This window comes from Calonectris borealis, chromosome 5 (assembly GCF_964195595.1).
Source record: "Calonectris borealis chromosome 5, bCalBor7.hap1.2, whole genome shotgun sequence".
Lineage (NCBI taxonomy): Eukaryota > Metazoa > Chordata > Aves > Procellariiformes > Procellariidae > Calonectris > Calonectris borealis.
In genome coordinates this window covers 17,427,687-17,434,835 of record NC_134316.1, presented here as the reverse complement: position 1 = coordinate 17,434,835, position 7,149 = coordinate 17,427,687, and positions in this window count along the sequence as shown.

Below are 7,149 nucleotides of genomic sequence, written 5' to 3'. Positions count from 1 at the left end.
GCTGTGCCCTAACTGGCATTATTTGAAGGGCTCATTAAATCATTAGATAAAGGATAGTAGGGGACACTGGTTAGCCTTTTGAGAGGCCTTTGATGAGTATTTTAGAAATTACTAAAGTGAAAAGCAAAGTATTAGCATGGCTTGAAAAATAGCCAAAACAAGAAAACAAATAGAAGAAGGAAATGGGCAATCTTTACCATGGCAAAATTTTTGCTGGGGAGAAGAGGGTAAATCTTCTTAACCCCTTGCCACATACACATAGGATAGGCACGATTTATATACATACTATATGTGACTTACACTGGGATCCCTCTCAGAGGGAGCTGAGAGAAACAGGCACAATTCAGCTATTTACAAGTTTATTTAAGGATGACATACATGCACTCATCCTAATTAGCAATGACTAATAATTTCCATTGAATGTACATTATTTCACCCCAGGTAAATCTGCAATTTATCTACACATAGGAATCTACCCACCATAGTTATTGCTATGTAACTACTATCTCTTACAAGATAGAGGCAGAGTTGGTCAGAAGGTATTTCTGCAGAAAGGTTTTTTTTCATGATATGTGCAAGTACCCAGAAAGTTTATTGCAGTATTATGTAAAATGACCAACGTTCAGCAGGAGCAAGTATGCTGTTGCTTAACTCTAGCAAAGACAAGATATTTTTCTCAAGTCTAGGCCTGCCTACATAGGTAGCATGAATCTTTCAACCCAGCCCTAATGCTTGGCTAAGCATCTGAAGGATGCTACTGTTTTCAGGGAGGAACTGCTGGGAACAGCAGAACTTCTGCAGTGACTCCTCTATTTTCTCCCAGGACATGCAGCAGCACTCAGCGTGTCAGGGTGTCCTGGTTTCAGCTGGGTTAGAGTTAATTTTCTTTCTAGTAGTTGGTATAGTGCTGTGTTTTGGATTTAGTATGAGAATAATGTTGATAACACACTGATGTTTCAGTTGTTGTTAAGTAGTGTTTATATAGTCAAAGACTTTTCAGCTTCCCATGCTCTGCCAGGTGCACAAGAAGCTGGGAGGGGGCACAGCTAAAACAGCTGACCCAAACTGACCAAAGGGCTATTCCATACCATACGACGTCATGCTCAGTATATAAGCTGGGGGGAGTTGGCCGGGAGGCAACCATTACTGTTCAAGGACTGGCTTGGTGTCAGACAGCAGGTGGTGAGCAGTTGCATCACTTGTTTTCACTGGGTTTTGTTAGAATCATAGAATAGTTTGGGTTGGAAGGGACCTTTGAAGGACATCTAGTCCAGCCTCCCTGCTGCGGGCAGGGACATCTACAACTAGATCAGGTTGCTCAGAGCCCCATCCTGACCTTGAATGTTTCCAGGGATGGGGCCTCTGCCACCTCTCTGGGCAACCTGTGCCATTGTTTCACCACCCTCATTGTAAAAAATGTCTTTCTTATATCTAGTCTAAATCTACCCTCTTTTGGTTGTCCTGGTTTTGGCTGGGATAGAGTTAAATTTCTTCCTAGTGCTGCGTGTTGGATTTAGTATGAGAAGAATGTTGATAGCACAGTGATGTTTTTAGTTGTTGCTAAGTAGTCTATAGTCAAGGACGTTTCAGCTTCCCATGCTCTGCCAGGTGCACAAGAAGCTGGGAGGGAGCACAGCCAGGACAGCTGACCCAACTGGCCAACAGGGTATTCCATACCATATGATGTCATGCTCAGTATATAAATAGGAGGTGTGGACTTGGAAGTAGCGATCACTGCTTGGGTATCAGTCGGCAGGTGGTGAGCAATTGCATTGTGCATCACTCACTTTGTATATTCTACCATTATTATTATTATTATTATTATTATTATTATTATTATCCCTTCTTTTTCTGTTCTATTAAACTGTCTTTATTTCAATCCATGAATTTTACTTTTTTTTTGATTCTCTTCCCCATCCCATTTCTCTCTCTCTCTCTCATTGTTTTCCTCTTCATTACAATTTATTATTATTGTTGTTGTTGTTGTTGTTATTATTATTATTTTATTTCAAGTATTAAACTGTTCAAGTATTAAACTGTTTCAAGTATTAAACTGTTTCAAGTATTAAACTGTTCTTTTCTCAACCCACAAGTTTTCCCACTTCTACCCTTCTCTCCCCCATCCCACCAGGGGGGAGGGTGAGCGAGCGGCTGTGTGGTACTTAGTTGCCGAGTGAATTTAAGCCACAGCACAGGGAGAGAGTGGAAAGTTGCTGCTGTCCCTGCTCACCACTCCAGGCACCAGCTCCTCTGACCCTGGCCCAAGTCTCTTCCTAGGCAAGGTTAAGACCAGCAGTTATATCAGACCCACAAATGACCATTTTTGCCTGCAAACTTCAAAGCAATCAGCTTCTCAGCAATTCCAGATAGCTCAGCATGGTTAATGAATGCATCCGTCACACCTAGTCCTTTGAAAATCTCCCTTAGGTCATAGGTGCCAGAAATAGAGACTCTTGGAAAACATGAGTCTCCCCTGTTGAATGCAAAGGAAAATGAGGGTGAATCACCACACATGGGTATCACCAGGATACCTGCCAGATGGCAGCGTCTGTGAGAGGGGAGGGGAAAGCAGTATGTTACTTCTCTGCACATTTCTGTTGGTGCAAACTGCTGTGTCCCCAGAACAGATGTGAAATGTGAGGCTAAACTGGAAAGTTTGTGCAGAGTTTTGCAGGAAGGATTTCCATCCAGGGGAATTTCACAGAGGAAGGTACGGAGCTCCTGGATGCTTCTAGATGAACAGTGGCTGGGACAGAGGGACTCCTGCTCCAGGAACCAGGGGAGTCATGTAAAGGACTGATAGACGTGCTTTTCCCATTGGCCTGACAATGGTCTATATAGAAGGAATTAAGGAATAATTTGATTATCTCATTCCCTACTGTGGGCCAGTGACTCTGCTCAGTTATGCAATATGTCTTGGTTCCTCCTTACAGGAGGAGTTTCATCCCATACCATTAACTTACTCCTGTTGCTACTTGGTTGTCAGATTATTATATGCCAGCTTTGCAAGTTATATTTCTGGGTTTTCCAGGGCAAAGGATTTCTGGCTGTGGGAAGATGATAAGGATTGAGCAAGAGAAATGTGCACTTTGCATGATAAATCCTCATGCAGCCATTTCTTGTTGCCTTATGTACCACTCAAGGTCTGTCTGCAAAAGTTCATATAAATAAACTTCTTGACATAAATAACTCCATTAAAATCAGGAGATTGGGATCATTGCAAAATTGCTGTAACTAGAATAAAAATCAAGTCCTCTCTGTATTTTTATCTGCTTCTGCAAAGGGCATCCCAACTATGATCTTCATGTCTTACAAATATTCATCCTTTTCTCCTTGGATAAGGAAAGTTCTTCTGGCTCCATTTCAAAAACCAGCATGACTGACAGAAAGAAAAAAGCTGAAGGCTAAGCAAAAAGTCTGTGACAGAACTGGGAATAGAAACTAGACTCTGCTTTGTTTTCAGCTTCTTTCACCAATGCATAGGAATCTCGGAACTAAAATTTCATATGAACTCATAGTTTGCTAGATGAAGGCTGTATAAAGAGAATCAAGTAAGCTTATTATTCTTTTATTACCAGGGTGTGATTCCATTTCTCATAACAGACATTTCACCTCAGATGATCACTTTCATCAGTTTGCAGAAAACAATAATTTAAGTTTTCTGCTTTGTCTGTACCTAATCTTCTAACACTGAAAGAAAATGCATTTCCAAGAGCATGCAAGTATTTAAAGCCTGATGTGTCTTCCATGGGAGTCAATCAGCCAGCATTTTAACATTCAAGATAGATAATCCCTCACTGAGAGCTCATCTCAGGTTTTACTGATATATTTTCCATAAAGTTCCCGGATGAAGACATTGGAATTGTAGACCTGCTTGACACTGCCAAGGCTTTTCAAAATTAGTTGCTATAAGATTTTTAAAAATCACTAGAATAAAAAAGGGGAAAAAATAAGTAATAGTAGGTAGGCTGCCAGACCAAAATTTTGCTCTCGAATTGAATAGTAGCTTGAATTTATTTTTTCAAAAGATACATCAAACTCAAGTAGTTAAGACTACAGACCAAAAACCTTAATCAAGAACTTAGAGATGGCATGTATAACTCCCAGAATTAAACTAAATGACAGTAAAGGAAAGTGGTGGGTCCTCCTGAGTGTCAGGAGGTTAAAGGCCAGCCCTTCCAGCACCTGAGTCTGGCTGATAGTTCTGGGGGGTCAGCAGGGCTGACCAGGGAGAAGAAAATGCTCTTGCCGGTTTCTTGGGGAGTCACTTGCCTGTAAAACTGGAAGGCAAAGTCTGTGTTGCTGGGGACTGTTCCAAAGGGATCTCCCTTGTGGGGATGCTGCTTCTGTTCTTAGTTTTGTTACTCTGCTCGTGGCCACTGGACTGTTGACAGCCAGGGACAACAGGTTCAAGTGCAGCAAAGGAGCATTGCATGCAGTCATGGGTAAAGCAAAAGTAAAGCCAATTCAAGGTTTCTTGATCTAATTGTAAATAGATTTCATATCTGGGTACCATGCCAGAAACAACTCCTAAATTAATCCATCTGGCCCTTTGAGAACTTCTTTAGTTATTACTTTATCGGGTTATAGCAACATTTGTCTTTCTGATCTGTCAGTAAAACCATTTCCAAAAATTTTTAACAATCAAAAAATACGAGTTTCCCTTTGGTCTGGCATTGTCTATGAGAATGAATTGATCACAGGGGATCTGGTTACATGTCTCTGATTCAGCACTAGTTTGGCAGTGGTGTTACTGCAGTCATTGTCTGCTTTATTTAACATCACTGTCAGATTCGAGGAGCGGGGAGCTGTGCACTTCACCTCCATCTCTGCCTGCCTCTGCGCAGTCATTGGAAGGAGAACTGCATGACATTGGCCTTGGGTGCTGAGCTTTTCTCAACGGCGGATCCAGCTGCCGAGGGAGAGTCTCCAATGGCCTTTTTCTGCCAGCTCATTCCAGTTTGCAGAGTCAGGGCAGCACCTAGCAAGCAGCTTGCACAACTGTCAAAAAAACTGTCAGGTCCCTGAACCAGTGACAGACTTTCTGGTTCATAACAAAATTCTTGTTTCAATATTTGTAAGGAGGGGGGCAGGATATGGACGATGGACAGTGGCTATGCCTCCACAGTAAGTTGTATCACATTTGAAACTGTATTTAAGTTCATTTGTAATACAATGTAATAGAATTAAACTTGCATATTTTAAACTTCATGATAGTTGCTATATGCTCAGCTGTGAAGTGTTTCAAGTATCTGCATCATCAAAACATTGCTGTATTATCTGAGGACCAGCACAAATCTTTAATGAGGAGCAGCCTTTTGAAGATAAGCATGCACAGTTACTGTGACAGCAAATGCACAGGACCGATCAGAAGAAACCCCCAAAACACATCTATGTGTACACGGGAGTCTCACAGTTTGTGACTTGCAGTAGTTTTGAAGGGTGTTTCTTGCACTGCCTAATCTTATTCCACAGAAGGACAAAGGGTCTCCAGTTCCCTCATTTTTGGGAAGTAGCTAGTGAAGGCCTATCAGCGTGACCTGGAACTTAGTGTCCTTCAAAAAAGGCAGATCGCCAGCAGAGGAGGAGCTTATAGGGCTGAATGACAGAGGGACAGTTTCCGACCCCTCAGTTGGTCACTCTGGCTCCATTTGTACTAGTACACTGAGCAGTGCTGGGGCACAGGCCTGGCCATCAACCTGCAGTCACTCATGTTCTTACATTGTTAGTACAGTTTCAGACACAGGTATTGCTCACGCCAGCTACAATTCTTCCAAACAAGTGCTAAGCATGTTTTTGGAGTTAGCACAGGCCAGGGGATATTTCCAATAAGCAGCCCAGATGTCTTGCAAGGTCAGAGTTAAGCAACATGGATATGAGCTGTGATGAGCCAGTTGACCTCACGGCTAGAGAACAGACCTTGGAGCACTTTATTTACTAGCATAGATGTAAACCATGGGGATATTATTAATCTCAATGTTTGTTTTACCCCTTCCAGGTATTCATACCCTATCCCTTCTGAACTTCTATTTGTTGATGAAACATGAGATTAAATCTATAAAGCAATGCCAGTAGCACCTTCTGGGTGTCTAGCCAACTAAAATATTCCCCAACTCTGATTTAGGCATTGCTTCCACATAGGATGCTTGTGGAGAGTTTGTTAGCTTAAATGGGGACTCAAAGAAGCCAACACAATGCGGGTGGATGCCATCAGGCTGTGAATGTCATAAAGGAGAGTATGGCAAAAGACTTGACCTTCAAAGGAAGTACCTAGGCCTGGTCTGAAAGTGACTGACTCCCCCAGCGTGTGATTTGAAGCTATGCCTTCCTTTTCCTAGAAGCCCTACCAATGTCACAAGATTTCATTGCTTCAGACACCACCCACTCAACAATGTGGTTTGCAGAGAATTCATTAGGATTTATCCGCCAAACCCATTCTCCATCCAGGGAAGGGCAGACCTGGTTTTCCATCTTCCAGGCAAATATCCTTACCAGCACTCCAGGTCCAATGCTAGCTCTTCTTTCGCAGGGGTCAGCCTGACCAGCCTGGAGTTTAGGCTCTTGGAGGCATGGGATTGTCTGCCTTCAGGAAAGGGAGGGGTCTGAACATGAATAATCCTGAATAACCTGTACACAAGGCAAATGTTCTAACTGTACAGACTGGTGTGGGCAGGTAACAGTTACCTTAGAGAGGCTGGACAGAGTAGCTCCTTCTCAGGTACTAATTGCTCTACTATCAAATTGATCTCATGACCCTATAGACTCAAACTTCTCACTTAAAAAATTAAACTCCTGATCACCTAACCCAGTATATTTAAAGAAATTGAATGAGGTTCAACACACTGAGAAGGGTCTAGGTTTTTTTAACCTAAGTCTATGCTGCTGTACTCCTGAGCAGTGTTAAATACATTTATCACTGTTAAACATCTGCTGTTGATCCCACAGGATGGAACAGGGAGGCAGTCAGGCTGACACCACACCAGACTCGCTGTGTTTCTGTTGGCACGCAACCCTTTTCTTGGTGCTCCAGATCCTCACAAGTGCCAAGCCTTGGCTCTGGATTTTGACACTGCCTTGGATCCATAAAGCTGCATTAGGAAAGAGATGTCAAATTGGCACAGACATCCTCAGAAAGGCGAGCAATAATTT